This window comes from Schistocerca gregaria, unplaced genomic scaffold (assembly GCF_023897955.1).
Source record: "Schistocerca gregaria isolate iqSchGreg1 unplaced genomic scaffold, iqSchGreg1.2 ptg001004l, whole genome shotgun sequence".
NCBI lineage: Eukaryota > Metazoa > Arthropoda > Insecta > Orthoptera > Acrididae > Schistocerca > Schistocerca gregaria.
Genome location: NW_026062353.1, coordinates 13,315 through 31,230, shown reverse-complemented (window position 1 = coordinate 31,230; position 17,916 = coordinate 13,315). Strand labels below are relative to the sequence as shown.

General features: G+C 54.4%; 55 non-coding genes across 55 annotated transcripts; all 55 read left to right on the top strand.

Annotated features, from left to right (window-relative positions):
* The first annotated feature begins 156 nt into the window (after positions 1-156).
* On the top strand, positions 157-228 carry Trnah-gug (transfer RNA histidin (anticodon GUG)). Its single transcript has one exon. It is a non-coding gene; the product is annotated as a tRNA-His (tRNA).
* Positions 229-503: 275 nt separating this feature from the next.
* On the top strand, positions 504-585 carry Trnal-aag (transfer RNA leucine (anticodon AAG)). Its single transcript has one exon. It is a non-coding gene; the product is annotated as a tRNA-Leu (tRNA).
* A 77-nt stretch (positions 586-662) lies between these two features.
* On the top strand, positions 663-744 carry Trnal-cag (transfer RNA leucine (anticodon CAG)). The gene has a single exon. It is a non-coding gene; the product is annotated as a tRNA-Leu (tRNA).
* A 275-nt stretch (positions 745-1,019) lies between these two features.
* On the top strand, positions 1,020-1,091 carry Trnae-cuc (transfer RNA glutamic acid (anticodon CUC)). Its single transcript has one exon. It is a non-coding gene; the product is annotated as a tRNA-Glu (tRNA).
* Positions 1,092-1,461: 370 nt separating this feature from the next.
* Positions 1,462-1,533, top strand: Trnah-gug (transfer RNA histidin (anticodon GUG)). The gene has a single exon. It is a non-coding gene; the product is annotated as a tRNA-His (tRNA).
* Positions 1,534-1,808: 275 nt separating this feature from the next.
* Positions 1,809-1,890, top strand: Trnal-aag (transfer RNA leucine (anticodon AAG)). Its single transcript has one exon. It is a non-coding gene; the product is annotated as a tRNA-Leu (tRNA).
* A 77-nt stretch (positions 1,891-1,967) lies between these two features.
* Trnal-cag (transfer RNA leucine (anticodon CAG)) lies at positions 1,968-2,049 on the top strand. Its single transcript has one exon. It is a non-coding gene; the product is annotated as a tRNA-Leu (tRNA).
* Positions 2,050-2,324: 275 nt separating this feature from the next.
* On the top strand, positions 2,325-2,396 carry Trnae-cuc (transfer RNA glutamic acid (anticodon CUC)). The gene has a single exon. It is a non-coding gene; the product is annotated as a tRNA-Glu (tRNA).
* A 370-nt stretch (positions 2,397-2,766) lies between these two features.
* Trnah-gug (transfer RNA histidin (anticodon GUG)) lies at positions 2,767-2,838 on the top strand. Its single transcript has one exon. It is a non-coding gene; the product is annotated as a tRNA-His (tRNA).
* A 275-nt stretch (positions 2,839-3,113) lies between these two features.
* On the top strand, positions 3,114-3,195 carry Trnal-aag (transfer RNA leucine (anticodon AAG)). The gene has a single exon. It is a non-coding gene; the product is annotated as a tRNA-Leu (tRNA).
* A 77-nt stretch (positions 3,196-3,272) lies between these two features.
* On the top strand, positions 3,273-3,354 carry Trnal-cag (transfer RNA leucine (anticodon CAG)). The gene has a single exon. It is a non-coding gene; the product is annotated as a tRNA-Leu (tRNA).
* Positions 3,355-3,629: 275 nt separating this feature from the next.
* Trnae-cuc (transfer RNA glutamic acid (anticodon CUC)) lies at positions 3,630-3,701 on the top strand. The gene has a single exon. It is a non-coding gene; the product is annotated as a tRNA-Glu (tRNA).
* A 370-nt stretch (positions 3,702-4,071) lies between these two features.
* On the top strand, positions 4,072-4,143 carry Trnah-gug (transfer RNA histidin (anticodon GUG)). The gene has a single exon. It is a non-coding gene; the product is annotated as a tRNA-His (tRNA).
* Positions 4,144-4,418: 275 nt separating this feature from the next.
* On the top strand, positions 4,419-4,500 carry Trnal-aag (transfer RNA leucine (anticodon AAG)). Its single transcript has one exon. It is a non-coding gene; the product is annotated as a tRNA-Leu (tRNA).
* A 77-nt stretch (positions 4,501-4,577) lies between these two features.
* Positions 4,578-4,659, top strand: Trnal-cag (transfer RNA leucine (anticodon CAG)). The gene has a single exon. It is a non-coding gene; the product is annotated as a tRNA-Leu (tRNA).
* Positions 4,660-4,934: 275 nt separating this feature from the next.
* On the top strand, positions 4,935-5,006 carry Trnae-cuc (transfer RNA glutamic acid (anticodon CUC)). The gene has a single exon. It is a non-coding gene; the product is annotated as a tRNA-Glu (tRNA).
* Positions 5,007-5,376: 370 nt separating this feature from the next.
* Positions 5,377-5,448, top strand: Trnah-gug (transfer RNA histidin (anticodon GUG)). Its single transcript has one exon. It is a non-coding gene; the product is annotated as a tRNA-His (tRNA).
* A 275-nt stretch (positions 5,449-5,723) lies between these two features.
* Trnal-aag (transfer RNA leucine (anticodon AAG)) lies at positions 5,724-5,805 on the top strand. Its single transcript has one exon. It is a non-coding gene; the product is annotated as a tRNA-Leu (tRNA).
* Positions 5,806-5,882: 77 nt separating this feature from the next.
* Trnal-cag (transfer RNA leucine (anticodon CAG)) lies at positions 5,883-5,964 on the top strand. Its single transcript has one exon. It is a non-coding gene; the product is annotated as a tRNA-Leu (tRNA).
* Positions 5,965-6,239: 275 nt separating this feature from the next.
* Positions 6,240-6,311, top strand: Trnae-cuc (transfer RNA glutamic acid (anticodon CUC)). Its single transcript has one exon. It is a non-coding gene; the product is annotated as a tRNA-Glu (tRNA).
* Positions 6,312-6,681: 370 nt separating this feature from the next.
* Positions 6,682-6,753, top strand: Trnah-gug (transfer RNA histidin (anticodon GUG)). Its single transcript has one exon. It is a non-coding gene; the product is annotated as a tRNA-His (tRNA).
* Positions 6,754-7,028: 275 nt separating this feature from the next.
* Trnal-aag (transfer RNA leucine (anticodon AAG)) lies at positions 7,029-7,110 on the top strand. The gene has a single exon. It is a non-coding gene; the product is annotated as a tRNA-Leu (tRNA).
* Positions 7,111-7,187: 77 nt separating this feature from the next.
* On the top strand, positions 7,188-7,269 carry Trnal-cag (transfer RNA leucine (anticodon CAG)). Its single transcript has one exon. It is a non-coding gene; the product is annotated as a tRNA-Leu (tRNA).
* A 275-nt stretch (positions 7,270-7,544) lies between these two features.
* Positions 7,545-7,616, top strand: Trnae-cuc (transfer RNA glutamic acid (anticodon CUC)). The gene has a single exon. It is a non-coding gene; the product is annotated as a tRNA-Glu (tRNA).
* Positions 7,617-7,986: 370 nt separating this feature from the next.
* Trnah-gug (transfer RNA histidin (anticodon GUG)) lies at positions 7,987-8,058 on the top strand. The gene has a single exon. It is a non-coding gene; the product is annotated as a tRNA-His (tRNA).
* Positions 8,059-8,333: 275 nt separating this feature from the next.
* Trnal-aag (transfer RNA leucine (anticodon AAG)) lies at positions 8,334-8,415 on the top strand. Its single transcript has one exon. It is a non-coding gene; the product is annotated as a tRNA-Leu (tRNA).
* A 77-nt stretch (positions 8,416-8,492) lies between these two features.
* On the top strand, positions 8,493-8,574 carry Trnal-cag (transfer RNA leucine (anticodon CAG)). Its single transcript has one exon. It is a non-coding gene; the product is annotated as a tRNA-Leu (tRNA).
* A 275-nt stretch (positions 8,575-8,849) lies between these two features.
* On the top strand, positions 8,850-8,921 carry Trnae-cuc (transfer RNA glutamic acid (anticodon CUC)). Its single transcript has one exon. It is a non-coding gene; the product is annotated as a tRNA-Glu (tRNA).
* Positions 8,922-9,291: 370 nt separating this feature from the next.
* Positions 9,292-9,363, top strand: Trnah-gug (transfer RNA histidin (anticodon GUG)). The gene has a single exon. It is a non-coding gene; the product is annotated as a tRNA-His (tRNA).
* A 275-nt stretch (positions 9,364-9,638) lies between these two features.
* Trnal-aag (transfer RNA leucine (anticodon AAG)) lies at positions 9,639-9,720 on the top strand. The gene has a single exon. It is a non-coding gene; the product is annotated as a tRNA-Leu (tRNA).
* Positions 9,721-9,797: 77 nt separating this feature from the next.
* On the top strand, positions 9,798-9,879 carry Trnal-cag (transfer RNA leucine (anticodon CAG)). The gene has a single exon. It is a non-coding gene; the product is annotated as a tRNA-Leu (tRNA).
* A 275-nt stretch (positions 9,880-10,154) lies between these two features.
* Positions 10,155-10,226, top strand: Trnae-cuc (transfer RNA glutamic acid (anticodon CUC)). The gene has a single exon. It is a non-coding gene; the product is annotated as a tRNA-Glu (tRNA).
* Positions 10,227-10,596: 370 nt separating this feature from the next.
* Positions 10,597-10,668, top strand: Trnah-gug (transfer RNA histidin (anticodon GUG)). The gene has a single exon. It is a non-coding gene; the product is annotated as a tRNA-His (tRNA).
* A 275-nt stretch (positions 10,669-10,943) lies between these two features.
* Trnal-aag (transfer RNA leucine (anticodon AAG)) lies at positions 10,944-11,025 on the top strand. Its single transcript has one exon. It is a non-coding gene; the product is annotated as a tRNA-Leu (tRNA).
* Positions 11,026-11,102: 77 nt separating this feature from the next.
* On the top strand, positions 11,103-11,184 carry Trnal-cag (transfer RNA leucine (anticodon CAG)). The gene has a single exon. It is a non-coding gene; the product is annotated as a tRNA-Leu (tRNA).
* Positions 11,185-11,459: 275 nt separating this feature from the next.
* Positions 11,460-11,531, top strand: Trnae-cuc (transfer RNA glutamic acid (anticodon CUC)). Its single transcript has one exon. It is a non-coding gene; the product is annotated as a tRNA-Glu (tRNA).
* Positions 11,532-11,901: 370 nt separating this feature from the next.
* On the top strand, positions 11,902-11,973 carry Trnah-gug (transfer RNA histidin (anticodon GUG)). Its single transcript has one exon. It is a non-coding gene; the product is annotated as a tRNA-His (tRNA).
* A 275-nt stretch (positions 11,974-12,248) lies between these two features.
* On the top strand, positions 12,249-12,330 carry Trnal-aag (transfer RNA leucine (anticodon AAG)). The gene has a single exon. It is a non-coding gene; the product is annotated as a tRNA-Leu (tRNA).
* A 77-nt stretch (positions 12,331-12,407) lies between these two features.
* Positions 12,408-12,489, top strand: Trnal-cag (transfer RNA leucine (anticodon CAG)). The gene has a single exon. It is a non-coding gene; the product is annotated as a tRNA-Leu (tRNA).
* A 275-nt stretch (positions 12,490-12,764) lies between these two features.
* On the top strand, positions 12,765-12,836 carry Trnae-cuc (transfer RNA glutamic acid (anticodon CUC)). The gene has a single exon. It is a non-coding gene; the product is annotated as a tRNA-Glu (tRNA).
* Positions 12,837-13,206: 370 nt separating this feature from the next.
* On the top strand, positions 13,207-13,278 carry Trnah-gug (transfer RNA histidin (anticodon GUG)). The gene has a single exon. It is a non-coding gene; the product is annotated as a tRNA-His (tRNA).
* Positions 13,279-13,553: 275 nt separating this feature from the next.
* On the top strand, positions 13,554-13,635 carry Trnal-aag (transfer RNA leucine (anticodon AAG)). Its single transcript has one exon. It is a non-coding gene; the product is annotated as a tRNA-Leu (tRNA).
* Positions 13,636-13,712: 77 nt separating this feature from the next.
* Positions 13,713-13,794, top strand: Trnal-cag (transfer RNA leucine (anticodon CAG)). Its single transcript has one exon. It is a non-coding gene; the product is annotated as a tRNA-Leu (tRNA).
* Positions 13,795-14,069: 275 nt separating this feature from the next.
* On the top strand, positions 14,070-14,141 carry Trnae-cuc (transfer RNA glutamic acid (anticodon CUC)). The gene has a single exon. It is a non-coding gene; the product is annotated as a tRNA-Glu (tRNA).
* A 370-nt stretch (positions 14,142-14,511) lies between these two features.
* Positions 14,512-14,583, top strand: Trnah-gug (transfer RNA histidin (anticodon GUG)). The gene has a single exon. It is a non-coding gene; the product is annotated as a tRNA-His (tRNA).
* Positions 14,584-14,858: 275 nt separating this feature from the next.
* On the top strand, positions 14,859-14,940 carry Trnal-aag (transfer RNA leucine (anticodon AAG)). Its single transcript has one exon. It is a non-coding gene; the product is annotated as a tRNA-Leu (tRNA).
* Positions 14,941-15,017: 77 nt separating this feature from the next.
* On the top strand, positions 15,018-15,099 carry Trnal-cag (transfer RNA leucine (anticodon CAG)). The gene has a single exon. It is a non-coding gene; the product is annotated as a tRNA-Leu (tRNA).
* Positions 15,100-15,374: 275 nt separating this feature from the next.
* Positions 15,375-15,446, top strand: Trnae-cuc (transfer RNA glutamic acid (anticodon CUC)). The gene has a single exon. It is a non-coding gene; the product is annotated as a tRNA-Glu (tRNA).
* Positions 15,447-15,816: 370 nt separating this feature from the next.
* Trnah-gug (transfer RNA histidin (anticodon GUG)) lies at positions 15,817-15,888 on the top strand. The gene has a single exon. It is a non-coding gene; the product is annotated as a tRNA-His (tRNA).
* A 275-nt stretch (positions 15,889-16,163) lies between these two features.
* Positions 16,164-16,245, top strand: Trnal-aag (transfer RNA leucine (anticodon AAG)). The gene has a single exon. It is a non-coding gene; the product is annotated as a tRNA-Leu (tRNA).
* A 77-nt stretch (positions 16,246-16,322) lies between these two features.
* On the top strand, positions 16,323-16,404 carry Trnal-cag (transfer RNA leucine (anticodon CAG)). The gene has a single exon. It is a non-coding gene; the product is annotated as a tRNA-Leu (tRNA).
* A 275-nt stretch (positions 16,405-16,679) lies between these two features.
* On the top strand, positions 16,680-16,751 carry Trnae-cuc (transfer RNA glutamic acid (anticodon CUC)). Its single transcript has one exon. It is a non-coding gene; the product is annotated as a tRNA-Glu (tRNA).
* Positions 16,752-17,121: 370 nt separating this feature from the next.
* Trnah-gug (transfer RNA histidin (anticodon GUG)) lies at positions 17,122-17,193 on the top strand. The gene has a single exon. It is a non-coding gene; the product is annotated as a tRNA-His (tRNA).
* Positions 17,194-17,468: 275 nt separating this feature from the next.
* Positions 17,469-17,550, top strand: Trnal-aag (transfer RNA leucine (anticodon AAG)). The gene has a single exon. It is a non-coding gene; the product is annotated as a tRNA-Leu (tRNA).
* A 77-nt stretch (positions 17,551-17,627) lies between these two features.
* On the top strand, positions 17,628-17,709 carry Trnal-cag (transfer RNA leucine (anticodon CAG)). Its single transcript has one exon. It is a non-coding gene; the product is annotated as a tRNA-Leu (tRNA).
* The last annotated feature ends 207 nt before the right edge of the window (positions 17,710-17,916 follow it).

Below are 17,916 nucleotides of genomic sequence, written 5' to 3'. Positions count from 1 at the left end.
GCTAACCACACTGCTTAGTGTCCTTACATCGCAGACACGTTCGTTTGCCAGTATACATATAATGGAGACCGCGTCTGACACAGTGGTGTGTGGGCCGAGCTTTGCTGTGCATTGCAACATGCAGTCGCGAGGACTGCCCTCGGCGGTGCTTCCGTGGCCGTGATCGTCTAGTGGTTAGGACATTGCGTTGTGGCCGCAATAACCCAGGTTCGAATCCTGGTCACGGCAATTTTTAAAGTTTTGCCTTGGTGTCGCTGCAGTGACGGTTGTGACTCAGTGTTTGAAATCACGGTGCCCTCTTGATTTTTCACTCATGTTCCGCAGGCTGCAGGTGGCACTACCAATTCTTTATCAACACGCAATGCCGCCACACGAGAGCGCGGGCAGCTACCTGTGTAGTTACTTTCTATTCGAAAAGGGCAGTTGTTTGAGGTGCAATGGATGAGCAGCCAGTCGCAGCTGTGTCGTGCACTGTTTCTACAAAAGCGAAGAGCACTGGCACAGGTAGCGTGGCCGAGCGGTCTAAGGCGCTGGTTTAAGGCACCAGTCTCTTCGGAGGCGTGGGTTCGAATCCCACCGCTGCCACATTTTTCTGTTTTTTGTGCCATTGTGGTGTTTTCTCGTGGGGTAGAACGCAGCTCCTGTGACCGCCGTGCAGCGTCGGTAGCGTGGCCGAGCGGTCTAAGGCGCTGGTTTCAGGCACCAGTCTCCTCGGAGGCGTGGGTTCGAATCCCACCGCTGCCAATGTTTTCTGTCTCGAAAGCCGCAGCACTGATTACCCGCGACGAAAGCAGCGCAGCAAGCCGTGAGCGTCTCTTTCTTAAATTGTCGTAGCACAGTGCGCGGTGCAACGACATGATTCACAGGCGCCGTTTGGTGTCATAGTGGCTGGCGTTCGTCTCTACGAAATGAGTCCCGAGCATGCCGCTGTACAAAGTGGGAGCGTATAATTTTGTAGTTGTCGTTTAGTAGCGTGTGTATAGATTGCTGTGTTCGCTGGAGTAGCCCTTGTGCCGTTGTCCGGTGTGGTCTAGTGGCTAGGATACCTGGCTCTCACCCAGGAGGCCCGGGTTCGATTCCCGGTACCGGAAAAGCGAGCGCAATTTGTTGCTCCTCTTATGCGACTTTGCCCGACTTAGCTCGACTGACGCTTCGCTGACGCTTGCAGAAAACTACGTTAAGTACGATTCGTGGTCACAAGTGACGGCGAGAGCGATGCGACATCTGTCCACCTCTTATCGAGGCACATACCTGTGGTGAACAGAGTAGGAGGACTGCAAGACACTGCCACGGGGGTTGAATGCAGCTAACCACACTGCTTAGTGTCCTTACATCGCAGACACGTTCGTTTGCCAGTATACATATAATGGAGACCGCGTCTGACACAGTGGTGTGTGGGCCGAGCTTTGCTGTGCATTGCAACATGCAGTCGCGAGGACTGCCCTCGGCGGTGCTTCCGTGGCCGTGATCGTCTAGTGGTTAGGACATTGCGTTGTGGCCGCAATAACCCAGGTTCGAATCCTGGTCACGGCAATTTTTAAAGTTTTGCCTTGGTGTCGCTGCAGTGACGGTTGTGACTCAGTGTTTGAAATCACGGTGCCCTCTTGATTTTTCACTCATGTTCCGCAGGCTGCAGGTGGCACTACCAATTCTTTATCAACACGCAATGCCGCCACACGAGAGCGCGGGCAGCTACCTGTGTAGTTACTCTCTATTCGAAAAGGGCAGTTGTTTGAGGTGCAATGGATGAGCAGCCAGTCGCAGCTGTGTCGTGCACTGTTTCTACAAAAGCGAAGAGCACTGGCACAGGTAGCGTGGCCGAGCGGTCTAAGGCGCTGGTTTAAGGCACCAGTCTCTTCGGAGGCGTGGGTTCGAATCCCACCGCTGCCACATTTTTCTGTTTTTTGTGCCATTGTGGTGTTTTCTCGTGGGGTAGAACGCAGCTCCTGTGACCGCCGTGCAGCGTCGGTAGCGTGGCCGAGCGGTCTAAGGCGCTGGTTTCAGGCACCAGTCTCCTCGGAGGCGTGGGTTCGAATCCCACCGCTGCCAATGTTTTCTGTCTCGAAAGCCGCAGCACTGATTACCCGCGACGAAAGCAGCGCAGCAAGCCGTGAGCGTCTCTTTCTTAAATTGTCGTAGCACAGTGCGCGGTGCAACGACATGATTCACAGGCGCCGTTTGGTGTCATAGTGGCTGGCGTTCGTCTCTACGAAATGAGTCCCGAGCATGCCGCTGTACAAAGTGGGAGCGTATAATTTTGTAGTTGTCGTTTAGTAGCGTGTGTATAGATTGCTGTGTTCGCTGGAGTAGCCCTTGTGCCGTTGTCCGGTGTGGTCTAGTGGCTAGGATACCTGGCTCTCACCCAGGAGGCCCGGGTTCGATTCCCGGTACCGGAAAAGCGAGCGCAATTTGTTGCTCCTCTTATGCGACTTGGCCCGACTTAGCTCGACTGACGCTTCGCTGACGCTTGCAGAAAACTACGTTAAGTACGATTCGTGGTCACAAGTGACGGCGAGAGCGATGCGACATCTGTCCACCTCTTATCGAGGCACATACCTGTGGTGAACAGAGTAGGAGGACTGCAAGACACTGCCACGGGGGTTGAATGCAGCTAACCACACTGCTTAGTGTCCTTACATCGCAGACACGTTCGTTTGCCAGTATACATATAATGGAGACCGCGTCTGACACAGTGGTGTGTGGGCCGAGCTTTGCTGTGCATTGCAACATGCAGTCGCGAGGACTGCCCTCGGCGGTGCTTCCGTGGCCGTGATCGTCTAGTGGTTAGGACATTGCGTTGTGGCCGCAATAACCCAGGTTCGAATCCTGGTCACGGCAATTTTTAAAGTTTTGCCTTGGTGTCGCTGCAGTGACGGTTGTGACTCAGTGTTTGAAATCACGGTGCCCTCTTGATTTTTCACTCATGTTCCGCAGGCTGCAGGTGGCACTACCAATTCTTTATCAACACGCAATGCCGCCACACGAGAGCGCGGGCAGCTACCTGTGTAGTTACTCTCTATTCGAAAAGGGCAGTTGTTTGAGGTGCAATGGATGAGCAGCCAGTCGCAGCTGTGTCGTGCACTGTTTCTACAAAAGCGAAGAGCACTGGCACAGGTAGCGTGGCCGAGCGGTCTAAGGCGCTGGTTTAAGGCACCAGTCTCTTCGGAGGCGTGGGTTCGAATCCCACCGCTGCCACATTTTTCTGTTTTTTGTGCCATTGTGGTGTTTTCTCGTGGGGTAGAACGCAGCTCCTGTGACCGCCGTGCAGCGTCGGTAGCGTGGCCGAGCGGTCTAAGGCGCTGGTTTCAGGCACCAGTCTCCTCGGAGGCGTGGGTTCGAATCCCACCGCTGCCAATGTTTTCTGTCTCGAAAGCCGCAGCACTGATTACCCGCGACGAAAGCAGCGCAGCAAGCCGTGAGCGTCTCTTTCTTAAATTGTCGTAGCACAGTGCGCGGTGCAACGACATGATTCACAGGCGCCGTTTGGTGTCATAGTGGCTGGCGTTCGTCTCTACGAAATGAGTCCCGAGCATGCCGCTGTACAAAGTGGGAGCGTATAATTTTGTAGTTGTCGTTTAGTAGCGTGTGTATAGATTGCTGTGTTCGCTGGAGTAGCCCTTGTGCCGTTGTCCGGTGTGGTCTAGTGGCTAGGATACCTGGCTCTCACCCAGGAGGCCCGGGTTCGATTCCCGGTACCGGAAAAGCGAGCGCAATTTGTTGCTCCTCTTATGCGACTTGGCCCGACTTAGCTCGACTGACGCTTCGCTGACGCTTGCAGAAAACTACGTTAAGTACGATTCGTGGTCACAAGTGACGGCGAGAGCGATGCGACATCTGTCCACCTCTTATCGAGGCACATACCTGTGGTGAACAGAGTAGGAGGACTGCAAGACACTGCCACGGGGGTTGAATGCAGCTAACCACACTGCTTAGTGTCCTTACATCGCAGACACGTTCGTTTGCCAGTATACATATAATGGAGACCGCGTCTGACACAGTGGTGTGTGGGCCGAGCTTTGCTGTGCATTGCAACATGCAGTCGCGAGGACTGCCCTCGGCGGTGCTTCCGTGGCCGTGATCGTCTAGTGGTTAGGACATTGCGTTGTGGCCGCAATAACCCAGGTTCGAATCCTGGTCACGGCAATTTTTAAAGTTTTGCCTTGGTGTCGCTGCAGTGACGGTTGTGACTCAGTGTTTGAAATCACGGTGCCCTCTTGATTTTTCACTCATGTTCCGCAGGCTGCAGGTGGCACTACCAATTCTTTATCAACACGCAATGCCGCCACACGAGAGCGCGGGCAGCTACCTGTGTAGTTACTCTCTATTCGAAAAGGGCAGTTGTTTGAGGTGCAATGGATGAGCAGCCAGTCGCAGCTGTGTCGTGCACTGTTTCTACAAAAGCGAAGAGCACTGGCACAGGTAGCGTGGCCGAGCGGTCTAAGGCGCTGGTTTAAGGCACCAGTCTCTTCGGAGGCGTGGGTTCGAATCCCACCGCTGCCACATTTTTCTGTTTTTTGTGCCATTGTGGTGTTTTCTCGTGGGGTAGAACGCAGCTCCTGTGACCGCCGTGCAGCGTCGGTAGCGTGGCCGAGCGGTCTAAGGCGCTGGTTTCAGGCACCAGTCTCCTCGGAGGCGTGGGTTCGAATCCCACCGCTGCCAATGTTTTCTGTCTCGAAAGCCGCAGCACTGATTACCCGCGACGAAAGCAGCGCAGCAAGCCGTGAGCGTCTCTTTCTTAAATTGTCGTAGCACAGTGCGCGGTGCAACGACATGATTCACAGGCGCCGTTTGGTGTCATAGTGGCTGGCGTTCGTCTCTACGAAATGAGTCCCGAGCATGCCGCTGTACAAAGTGGGAGCGTATAATTTTGTAGTTGTCGTTTAGTAGCGTGTGTATAGATTGCTGTGTTCGCTGGAGTAGCCCTTGTGCCGTTGTCCGGTGTGGTCTAGTGGCTAGGATACCTGGCTCTCACCCAGGAGGCCCGGGTTCGATTCCCGGTACCGGAAAAGCGAGCGCAATTTGTTGCTCCTCTTATGCGACTTGGCCCGACTTAGCTCGACTGACGCTTCGCTGACGCTTGCAGAAAACTACGTTAAGTACGATTCGTGGTCACAAGTGACGGCGAGAGCGATGCGACATCTGTCCACCTCTTATCGAGGCACATACCTGTGGTGAACAGAGTAGGAGGACTGCAAGACACTGCCACGGGGGTTGAATGCAGCTAACCACACTGCTTAGTGTCCTTACATCGCAGACACGTTCGTTTGCCAGTATACATATAATGGAGACCGCGTCTGACACAGTGGTGTGTGGGCCGAGCTTTGCTGTGCATTGCAACATGCAGTCGCGAGGACTGCCCTCGGCGGTGCTTCCGTGGCCGTGATCGTCTAGTGGTTAGGACATTGCGTTGTGGCCGCAATAACCCAGGTTCGAATCCTGGTCACGGCAATTTTTAAAGTTTTGCCTTGGTGTCGCTGCAGTGACGGTTGTGACTCAGTGTTTGAAATCACGGTGCCCTCTTGATTTTTCACTCATGTTCCGCAGGCTGCAGGTGGCACTACCAATTCTTTATCAACACGCAATGCCGCCACACGAGAGCGCGGGCAGCTACCTGTGTAGTTACTCTCTATTCGAAAAGGGCAGTTGTTTGAGGTGCAATGGATGAGCAGCCAGTCGCAGCTGTGTCGTGCACTGTTTCTACAAAAGCGAAGAGCACTGGCACAGGTAGCGTGGCCGAGCGGTCTAAGGCGCTGGTTTAAGGCACCAGTCTCTTCGGAGGCGTGGGTTCGAATCCCACCGCTGCCACATTTTTCTGTTTTTTGTGCCATTGTGGTGTTTTCTCGTGGGGTAGAACGCAGCTCCTGTGACCGCCGTGCAGCGTCGGTAGCGTGGCCGAGCGGTCTAAGGCGCTGGTTTCAGGCACCAGTCTCCTCGGAGGCGTGGGTTCGAATCCCACCGCTGCCAATGTTTTCTGTCTCGAAAGCCGCAGCACTGATTACCCGCGACGAAAGCAGCGCAGCAAGCCGTGAGCGTCTCTTTCTTAAATTGTCGTAGCACAGTGCGCGGTGCAACGACATGATTCACAGGCGCCGTTTGGTGTCATAGTGGCTGGCGTTCGTCTCTACGAAATGAGTCCCGAGCATGCCGCTGTACAAAGTGGGAGCGTATAATTTTGTAGTTGTCGTTTAGTAGCGTGTGTATAGATTGCTGTGTTCGCTGGAGTAGCCCTTGTGCCGTTGTCCGGTGTGGTCTAGTGGCTAGGATACCTGGCTCTCACCCAGGAGGCCCGGGTTCGATTCCCGGTACCGGAAAAGCGAGCGCAATTTGTTGCTCCTCTTATGCGACTTGGCCCGACTTAGCTCGACTGACGCTTCGCTGACGCTTGCAGAAAACTACGTTAAGTACGATTCGTGGTCACAAGTGACGGCGAGAGCGATGCGACATCTGTCCACCTCTTATCGAGGCACATACCTGTGGTGAACAGAGTAGGAGGACTGCAAGACACTGCCACGGGGGTTGAATGCAGCTAACCACACTGCTTAGTGTCCTTACATCGCAGACACGTTCGTTTGCCAGTATACATATAATGGAGACCGCGTCTGACACAGTGGTGTGTGGGCCGAGCTTTGCTGTGCATTGCAACATGCAGTCGCGAGGACTGCCCTCGGCGGTGCTTCCGTGGCCGTGATCGTCTAGTGGTTAGGACATTGCGTTGTGGCCGCAATAACCCAGGTTCGAATCCTGGTCACGGCAATTTTTAAAGTTTTGCCTTGGTGTCGCTGCAGTGACGGTTGTGACTCAGTGTTTGAAATCACGGTGCCCTCTTGATTTTTCACTCATGTTCCGCAGGCTGCAGGTGGCACTACCAATTCTTTATCAACACGCAATGCCGCCACACGAGAGCGCGGGCAGCTACCTGTGTAGTTACTCTCTATTCGAAAAGGGCAGTTGTTTGAGGTGCAATGGATGAGCAGCCAGTCGCAGCTGTGTCGTGCACTGTTTCTACAAAAGCGAAGAGCACTGGCACAGGTAGCGTGGCCGAGCGGTCTAAGGCGCTGGTTTAAGGCACCAGTCTCTTCGGAGGCGTGGGTTCGAATCCCACCGCTGCCACATTTTTCTGTTTTTTGTGCCATTGTGGTGTTTTCTCGTGGGGTAGAACGCAGCTCCTGTGACCGCCGTGCAGCGTCGGTAGCGTGGCCGAGCGGTCTAAGGCGCTGGTTTCAGGCACCAGTCTCCTCGGAGGCGTGGGTTCGAATCCCACCGCTGCCAATGTTTTCTGTCTCGAAAGCCGCAGCACTGATTACCCGCGACGAAAGCAGCGCAGCAAGCCGTGAGCGTCTCTTTCTTAAATTGTCGTAGCACAGTGCGCGGTGCAACGACATGATTCACAGGCGCCGTTTGGTGTCATAGTGGCTGGCGTTCGTCTCTACGAAATGAGTCCCGAGCATGCCGCTGTACAAAGTGGGAGCGTATAATTTTGTAGTTGTCGTTTAGTAGCGTGTGTATAGATTGCTGTGTTCGCTGGAGTAGCCCTTGTGCCGTTGTCCGGTGTGGTCTAGTGGCTAGGATACCTGGCTCTCACCCAGGAGGCCCGGGTTCGATTCCCGGTACCGGAAAAGCGAGCGCAATTTGTTGCTCCTCTTATGCGACTTGGCCCGACTTAGCTCGACTGACGCTTCGCTGACGCTTGCAGAAAACTACGTTAAGTACGATTCGTGGTCACAAGTGACGGCGAGAGCGATGCGACATCTGTCCACCTCTTATCGAGGCACATACCTGTGGTGAACAGAGTAGGAGGACTGCAAGACACTGCCACGGGGGTTGAATGCAGCTAACCACACTGCTTAGTGTCCTTACATCGCAGACACGTTCGTTTGCCAGTATACATATAATGGAGACCGCGTCTGACACAGTGGTGTGTGGGCCGAGCTTTGCTGTGCATTGCAACATGCAGTCGCGAGGACTGCCCTCGGCGGTGCTTCCGTGGCCGTGATCGTCTAGTGGTTAGGACATTGCGTTGTGGCCGCAATAACCCAGGTTCGAATCCTGGTCACGGCAATTTTTAAAGTTTTGCCTTGGTGTCGCTGCAGTGACGGTTGTGACTCAGTGTTTGAAATCACGGTGCCCTCTTGATTTTTCACTCATGTTCCGCAGGCTGCAGGTGGCACTACCAATTCTTTATCAACACGCAATGCCGCCACACGAGAGCGCGGGCAGCTACCTGTGTAGTTACTCTCTATTCGAAAAGGGCAGTTGTTTGAGGTGCAATGGATGAGCAGCCAGTCGCAGCTGTGTCGTGCACTGTTTCTACAAAAGCGAAGAGCACTGGCACAGGTAGCGTGGCCGAGCGGTCTAAGGCGCTGGTTTAAGGCACCAGTCTCTTCGGAGGCGTGGGTTCGAATCCCACCGCTGCCACATTTTTCTGTTTTTTGTGCCATTGTGGTGTTTTCTCGTGGGGTAGAACGCAGCTCCTGTGACCGCCGTGCAGCGTCGGTAGCGTGGCCGAGCGGTCTAAGGCGCTGGTTTCAGGCACCAGTCTCCTCGGAGGCGTGGGTTCGAATCCCACCGCTGCCAATGTTTTCTGTCTCGAAAGCCGCAGCACTGATTACCCGCGACGAAAGCAGCGCAGCAAGCCGTGAGCGTCTCTTTCTTAAATTGTCGTAGCACAGTGCGCGGTGCAACGACATGATTCACAGGCGCCGTTTGGTGTCATAGTGGCTGGCGTTCGTCTCTACGAAATGAGTCCCGAGCATGCCGCTGTACAAAGTGGGAGCGTATAATTTTGTAGTTGTCGTTTAGTAGCGTGTGTATAGATTGCTGTGTTCGCTGGAGTAGCCCTTGTGCCGTTGTCCGGTGTGGTCTAGTGGCTAGGATACCTGGCTCTCACCCAGGAGGCCCGGGTTCGATTCCCGGTACCGGAAAAGCGAGCGCAATTTGTTGCTCCTCTTATGCGACTTGGCCCGACTTAGCTCGACTGACGCTTCGCTGACGCTTGCAGAAAACTACGTTAAGTACGATTCGTGGTCACAAGTGACGGCGAGAGCGATGCGACATCTGTCCACCTCTTATCGAGGCACATACCTGTGGTGAACAGAGTAGGAGGACTGCAAGACACTGCCACGGGGGTTGAATGCAGCTAACCACACTGCTTAGTGTCCTTACATCGCAGACACGTTCGTTTGCCAGTATACATATAATGGAGACCGCGTCTGACACAGTGGTGTGTGGGCCGAGCTTTGCTGTGCATTGCAACATGCAGTCGCGAGGACTGCCCTCGGCGGTGCTTCCGTGGCCGTGATCGTCTAGTGGTTAGGACATTGCGTTGTGGCCGCAATAACCCAGGTTCGAATCCTGGTCACGGCAATTTTTAAAGTTTTGCCTTGGTGTCGCTGCAGTGACGGTTGTGACTCAGTGTTTGAAATCACGGTGCCCTCTTGATTTTTCACTCATGTTCCGCAGGCTGCAGGTGGCACTACCAATTCTTTATCAACACGCAATGCCGCCACACGAGAGCGCGGGCAGCTACCTGTGTAGTTACTCTCTATTCGAAAAGGGCAGTTGTTTGAGGTGCAATGGATGAGCAGCCAGTCGCAGCTGTGTCGTGCACTGTTTCTACAAAAGCGAAGAGCACTGGCACAGGTAGCGTGGCCGAGCGGTCTAAGGCGCTGGTTTAAGGCACCAGTCTCTTCGGAGGCGTGGGTTCGAATCCCACCGCTGCCACATTTTTCTGTTTTTTGTGCCATTGTGGTGTTTTCTCGTGGGGTAGAACGCAGCTCCTGTGACCGCCGTGCAGCGTCGGTAGCGTGGCCGAGCGGTCTAAGGCGCTGGTTTCAGGCACCAGTCTCCTCGGAGGCGTGGGTTCGAATCCCACCGCTGCCAATGTTTTCTGTCTCGAAAGCCGCAGCACTGATTACCCGCGACGAAAGCAGCGCAGCAAGCCGTGAGCGTCTCTTTCTTAAATTGTCGTAGCACAGTGCGCGGTGCAACGACATGATTCACAGGCGCCGTTTGGTGTCATAGTGGCTGGCGTTCGTCTCTACGAAATGAGTCCCGAGCATGCCGCTGTACAAAGTGGGAGCGTATAATTTTGTAGTTGTCGTTTAGTAGCGTGTGTATAGATTGCTGTGTTCGCTGGAGTAGCCCTTGTGCCGTTGTCCGGTGTGGTCTAGTGGCTAGGATACCTGGCTCTCACCCAGGAGGCCCGGGTTCGATTCCCGGTACCGGAAAAGCGAGCGCAATTTGTTGCTCCTCTTATGCGACTTGGCCCGACTTAGCTCGACTGACGCTTCGCTGACGCTTGCAGAAAACTACGTTAAGTACGATTCGTGGTCACAAGTGACGGCGAGAGCGATGCGACATCTGTCCACCTCTTATCGAGGCACATACCTGTGGTGAACAGAGTAGGAGGACTGCAAGACACTGCCACGGGGGTTGAATGCAGCTAACCACACTGCTTAGTGTCCTTACATCGCAGACACGTTCGTTTGCCAGTATACATATAATGGAGACCGCGTCTGACACAGTGGTGTGTGGGCCGAGCTTTGCTGTGCATTGCAACATGCAGTCGCGAGGACTGCCCTCGGCGGTGCTTCCGTGGCCGTGATCGTCTAGTGGTTAGGACATTGCGTTGTGGCCGCAATAACCCAGGTTCGAATCCTGGTCACGGCAATTTTTAAAGTTTTGCCTTGGTGTCGCTGCAGTGACGGTTGTGACTCAGTGTTTGAAATCACGGTGCCCTCTTGATTTTTCACTCATGTTCCGCAGGCTGCAGGTGGCACTACCAATTCTTTATCAACACGCAATGCCGCCACACGAGAGCGCGGGCAGCTACCTGTGTAGTTACTCTCTATTCGAAAAGGGCAGTTGTTTGAGGTGCAATGGATGAGCAGCCAGTCGCAGCTGTGTCGTGCACTGTTTCTACAAAAGCGAAGAGCACTGGCACAGGTAGCGTGGCCGAGCGGTCTAAGGCGCTGGTTTAAGGCACCAGTCTCTTCGGAGGCGTGGGTTCGAATCCCACCGCTGCCACATTTTTCTGTTTTTTGTGCCATTGTGGTGTTTTCTCGTGGGGTAGAACGCAGCTCCTGTGACCGCCGTGCAGCGTCGGTAGCGTGGCCGAGCGGTCTAAGGCGCTGGTTTCAGGCACCAGTCTCCTCGGAGGCGTGGGTTCGAATCCCACCGCTGCCAATGTTTTCTGTCTCGAAAGCCGCAGCACTGATTACCCGCGACGAAAGCAGCGCAGCAAGCCGTGAGCGTCTCTTTCTTAAATTGTCGTAGCACAGTGCGCGGTGCAACGACATGATTCACAGGCGCCGTTTGGTGTCATAGTGGCTGGCGTTCGTCTCTACGAAATGAGTCCCGAGCATGCCGCTGTACAAAGTGGGAGCGTATAATTTTGTAGTTGTCGTTTAGTAGCGTGTGTATAGATTGCTGTGTTCGCTGGAGTAGCCCTTGTGCCGTTGTCCGGTGTGGTCTAGTGGCTAGGATACCTGGCTCTCACCCAGGAGGCCCGGGTTCGATTCCCGGTACCGGAAAAGCGAGCGCAATTTGTTGCTCCTCTTATGCGACTTGGCCCGACTTAGCTCGACTGACGCTTCGCTGACGCTTGCAGAAAACTACGTTAAGTACGATTCGTGGTCACAAGTGACGGCGAGAGCGATGCGACATCTGTCCACCTCTTATCGAGGCACATACCTGTGGTGAACAGAGTAGGAGGACTGCAAGACACTGCCACGGGGGTTGAATGCAGCTAACCACACTGCTTAGTGTCCTTACATCGCAGACACGTTCGTTTGCCAGTATACATATAATGGAGACCGCGTCTGACACAGTGGTGTGTGGGCCGAGCTTTGCTGTGCATTGCAACATGCAGTCGCGAGGACTGCCCTCGGCGGTGCTTCCGTGGCCGTGATCGTCTAGTGGTTAGGACATTGCGTTGTGGCCGCAATAACCCAGGTTCGAATCCTGGTCACGGCAATTTTTAAAGTTTTGCCTTGGTGTCGCTGCAGTGACGGTTGTGACTCAGTGTTTGAAATCACGGTGCCCTCTTGATTTTTCACTCATGTTCCGCAGGCTGCAGGTGGCACTACCAATTCTTTATCAACACGCAATGCCGCCACACGAGAGCGCGGGCAGCTACCTGTGTAGTTACTCTCTATTCGAAAAGGGCAGTTGTTTGAGGTGCAATGGATGAGCAGCCAGTCGCAGCTGTGTCGTGCACTGTTTCTACAAAAGCGAAGAGCACTGGCACAGGTAGCGTGGCCGAGCGGTCTAAGGCGCTGGTTTAAGGCACCAGTCTCTTCGGAGGCGTGGGTTCGAATCCCACCGCTGCCACATTTTTCTGTTTTTTGTGCCATTGTGGTGTTTTCTCGTGGGGTAGAACGCAGCTCCTGTGACCGCCGTGCAGCGTCGGTAGCGTGGCCGAGCGGTCTAAGGCGCTGGTTTCAGGCACCAGTCTCCTCGGAGGCGTGGGTTCGAATCCCACCGCTGCCAATGTTTTCTGTCTCGAAAGCCGCAGCACTGATTACCCGCGACGAAAGCAGCGCAGCAAGCCGTGAGCGTCTCTTTCTTAAATTGTCGTAGCACAGTGCGCGGTGCAACGACATGATTCACAGGCGCCGTTTGGTGTCATAGTGGCTGGCGTTCGTCTCTACGAAATGAGTCCCGAGCATGCCGCTGTACAAAGTGGGAGCGTATAATTTTGTAGTTGTCGTTTAGTAGCGTGTGTATAGATTGCTGTGTTCGCTGGAGTAGCCCTTGTGCCGTTGTCCGGTGTGGTCTAGTGGCTAGGATACCTGGCTCTCACCCAGGAGGCCCGGGTTCGATTCCCGGTACCGGAAAAGCGAGCGCAATTTGTTGCTCCTCTTATGCGACTTGGCCCGACTTAGCTCGACTGACGCTTCGCTGACGCTTGCAGAAAACTACGTTAAGTACGATTCGTGGTCACAAGTGACGGCGAGAGCGATGCGACATCTGTCCACCTCTTATCGAGGCACATACCTGTGGTGAACAGAGTAGGAGGACTGCAAGACACTGCCACGGGGGTTGAATGCAGCTAACCACACTGCTTAGTGTCCTTACATCGCAGACACGTTCGTTTGCCAGTATACATATAATGGAGACCGCGTCTGACACAGTGGTGTGTGGGCCGAGCTTTGCTGTGCATTGCAACATGCAGTCGCGAGGACTGCCCTCGGCGGTGCTTCCGTGGCCGTGATCGTCTAGTGGTTAGGACATTGCGTTGTGGCCGCAATAACCCAGGTTCGAATCCTGGTCACGGCAATTTTTAAAGTTTTGCCTTGGTGTCGCTGCAGTGACGGTTGTGACTCAGTGTTTGAAATCACGGTGCCCTCTTGATTTTTCACTCATGTTCCGCAGGCTGCAGGTGGCACTACCAATTCTTTATCAACACGCAATGCCGCCACACGAGAGCGCGGGCAGCTACCTGTGTAGTTACTCTCTATTCGAAAAGGGCAGTTGTTTGAGGTGCAATGGATGAGCAGCCAGTCGCAGCTGTGTCGTGCACTGTTTCTACAAAAGCGAAGAGCACTGGCACAGGTAGCGTGGCCGAGCGGTCTAAGGCGCTGGTTTAAGGCACCAGTCTCTTCGGAGGCGTGGGTTCGAATCCCACCGCTGCCACATTTTTCTGTTTTTTGTGCCATTGTGGTGTTTTCTCGTGGGGTAGAACGCAGCTCCTGTGACCGCCGTGCAGCGTCGGTAGCGTGGCCGAGCGGTCTAAGGCGCTGGTTTCAGGCACCAGTCTCCTCGGAGGCGTGGGTTCGAATCCCACCGCTGCCAATGTTTTCTGTCTCGAAAGCCGCAGCACTGATTACCCGCGACGAAAGCAGCGCAGCAAGCCGTGAGCGTCTCTTTCTTAAATTGTCGTAGCACAGTGCGCGGTGCAACGACATGATTCACAGGCGCCGTTTGGTGTCATAGTGGCTGGCGTTCGTCTCTACGAAATGAGTCCCGAGCATGCCGCTGTACAAAGTGGGAGCGTATAATTTTGTAGTTGTCGTTTAGTAGCGTGTGTATAGATTGCTGTGTTCGCTGGAGTAGCCCTTGTGCCGTTGTCCGGTGTGGTCTAGTGGCTAGGATACCTGGCTCTCACCCAGGAGGCCCGGGTTCGATTCCCGGTACCGGAAAAGCGAGCGCAATTTGTTGCTCCTCTTATGCGACTTGGCCCGACTTAGCTCGACTGACGCTTCGCTGACGCTTGCAGAAAACTACGTTAAGTACGATTCGTGGTCACAAGTGACGGCGAGAGCGATGCGACATCTGTCCACCTCTTATCGAGGCACATACCTGTGGTGAACAGAGTAGGAGGACTGCAAGACACTGCCACGGGGGTTGAATGCAGCTAACCACACTGCTTAGTGTCCTTACATCGCAGACACGTTCGTTTGCCAGTATACATATAATGGAGACCGCGTCTGACACAGTGGTGTGTGGGCCGAGCTTTGCTGTGCATTGCAACATGCAGTCGCGAGGACTGCCCTCGGCGGTGCTTCCGTGGCCGTGATCGTCTAGTGGTTAGGACATTGCGTTGTGGCCGCAATAACCCAGGTTCGAATCCTGGTCACGGCAATTTTTAAAGTTTTGCCTTGGTGTCGCTGCAGTGACGGTTGTGACTCAGTGTTTGAAATCACGGTGCCCTCTTGATTTTTCACTCATGTTCCGCAGGCTGCAGGTGGCACTACCAATTCTTTATCAACACGCAATGCCGCCACACGAGAGCGCGGGCAGCTACCTGTGTAGTTACTCTCTATTCGAAAAGGGCAGTTGTTTGAGGTGCAATGGATGAGCAGCCAGTCGCAGCTGTGTCGTGCACTGTTTCTACAAAAGCGAAGAGCACTGGCACAGGTAGCGTGGCCGAGCGGTCTAAGGCGCTGGTTTAAGGCACCAGTCTCTTCGGAGGCGTGGGTTCGAATCCCACCGCTGCCACATTTTTCTGTTTTTTGTGCCATTGTGGTGTTTTCTCGTGGGGTAGAACGCAGCTCCTGTGACCGCCGTGCAGCGTCGGTAGCGTGGCCGAGCGGTCTAAGGCGCTGGTTTCAGGCACCAGTCTCCTCGGAGGCGTGGGTTCGAATCCCACCGCTGCCAATGTTTTCTGTCTCGAAAGCCGCAGCACTGATTACCCGCGACGAAAGCAGCGCAGCAAGCCGTGAGCGTCTCTTTCTTAAATTGTCGTAGCACAGTGCGCGGTGCAACGACATGATTCACAGGCGCCGTTTGGTGTCATAGTGGCTGGCGTTCGTCTCTACGAAATGAGTCCCGAGCATGCCGCTGTACAAAGTGGGAGCGTATAATTTTGTAGTTGTCGTTTAGTAGCGTGTGTATAGATTGCTGTGTTCGCTGGAGTAGCCCTTGTGCCGTTGTCCGGTGTGGTCTAGTGGCTAGGATACCTGGCTCTCACCCAGGAGGCCCGGGTTCGATTCCCGGTACCGGAAAAGCGAGCGCAATTTGTTGCTCCTCTTATGCGACTTGGCCCGACTTAGCTCGACTGACGCTTCGCTGACGCTTGCAGAAAACTACGTTAAGTACGATTCGTGGTCAAAAGTGACGGCGAGAGCGATGCGACATCTGTCCACCTCTTATCGAGGCACATACCTGTGGTGAACAGAGTAGGAGGACTGCAAGACACTGCCACGGGGGTTGAATGCAGCTAACCACACTGCTTAGTGTCCTTACATCGCAGACACGTTCGTTTGCCAGTATACATATAATGGAGACCGCGTCTGACACAGTGGTGTGTGGGCCGAGCTTTGCTGTGCATTGCAACATGCAGTCGCGAGGACTGCCCTCGGCGGTGCTTCCGTGGCCGTGATCGTCTAGTGGTTAGGACATTGCGTTGTGGCCGCAATAACCCAGGTTCGAATCCTGGTCACGGCAATTTTTAAAGTTTTGCCTTGGTGTCGCTGCAGTGACGGTTGTGACTCAGTGTTTGAAATCACGGTGCCCTCTTGATTTTTCACTCATGTTCCGCAGGCTGCAGGTGGCACTACCAATTCTTTATCAACACGCAATGCCGCCACACGAGAGCGCGGGCAGCTACCTGTGTAGTTACTCTCTATTCGAAAAGGGCAGTTGTTTGAGGTGCAATGGATGAGCAGCCAGTCGCAGCTGTGTCGTGCACTGTTTCTACAAAAGCGAAGAGCACTGGCACAGGTAGCGTGGCCGAGCGGTCTAAGGCGCTGGTTTAAGGCACCAGTCTCTTCGGAGGCGTGGGTTCGAATCCCACCGCTGCCACATTTTTCTGTTTTTTGTGCCATTGTGGTGTTTTCTCGTGGGGTAGAACGCAGCTCCTGTGACCGCCGTGCAGCGTCGGTAGCGTGGCCGAGCGGTCTAAGGCGCTGGTTTCAGGCACCAGTCTCCTCGGAGGCGTGGGTTCGAATCCCACCGCTGCCAATGTTTTCTGTCTCGAAAGCCGCAGCACTGATTACCCGCGACGAAAGCAGCGCAGCAAGCCGTGAGCGTCTCTTTCTTAAATTGTCGTAGCACAGTGCGCGGTGCAACGACATGATTCACAGGCGCCGTTTGGTGTCATAGTGGCTGGCGTTCGTCTCTACGAAATGAGTCCCGAGCATGCCGCTGTACAAAGTGGGAGCGTATAATTTTGTAGTTGTCGTTTAGTAGCGTGTGTATAGATTGCTGTGTTCGCTGGAGTAGCCCTTGTGCCGTTGTCCGGTGTGGTCTAGTGGCTAGGATACCTGGCTCTCACCCAGGAGGCCCGGGTTCGATTCCCGGTACCGGAAAAGCGAGCGCAATTTGTTGCTCCTCTTATGCGACTTGGCCCGACTTAGCTCGACTGACGCTTCGCTGACGCTTGCAGAAAACTACGTTAAGTACGATTCGTGGTCACAAGTGACGGCGAGAGCGATGCGACATCTGTCCACCTCTTATCGAGGCACATACCTGTGGTGAACAGAGTAGGAGGACTGCAAGACACTGCCACGGGGGTTGAATGCAGCTAACCACACTGCTTAGTGTCCTTACATCGCAGACACGTTCGTTTGCCAGTATACATATAATGGAGACCGCGTCTGACACAGTGGTGTGTGGGCCGAGCTTTGCTGTGCATTGCAACATGCAGTCGCGAGGACTGCCCTCGGCGGTGCTTCCGTGGCCGTGATCGTCTAGTGGTTAGGACATTGCGTTGTGGCCGCAATAACCCAGGTTCGAATCCTGGTCACGGCAATTTTTAAAGTTTTGCCTTGGTGTCGCTGCAGTGACGGTTGTGACTCAGTGTTTGAAATCACGGTGCCCTCTTGATTTTTCACTCATGTTCCGCAGGCTGCAGGTGGCACTACCAATTCTTTATCAACACGCAATGCCGCCACACGAGAGCGCGGGCAGCTACCTGTGTAGTTACTCTCTATTCGAAAAGGGCAGTTGTTTGAGGTGCAATGGATGAGCAGCCAGTCGCAGCTGTGTCGTGCACTGTTTCTACAAAAGCGAAGAGCACTGGCACAGGTAGCGTGGCCGAGCGGTCTAAGGCGCTGGTTTAAGGCACCAGTCTCTTCGGAGGCGTGGGTTCGAATCCCACCGCTGCCACATTTTTCTGTTTTTTGTGCCATTGTGGTGTTTTCTCGTGGGGTAGAACGCAGCTCGTGTGACCGCCGTGCAGCGTCGGTAGCGTGGCCGAGCGGTCTAAGGCGCTGGTTTCAGGCACCAGTCTCCTCGGAGGCGTGGGTTCGAATCCCACCGCTGCCAATGTTTTCTGTCTCGAAAGCCGCAGCACTGATTACCCGCGACGAAAGCAGCGCAGCAAGCCGTGAGCGTCTCTTTCTTAAATGGTCGTAGCACAGTGCGCGGTGCAACGACATGATTCACAGGCGCCGTTTGGTGTCATAGTGGCTGGCGTTCGTCTCTACGAAATGAGTCCCGAGCATGCCGCTGTACAAAGTGGGAGCGTATAAT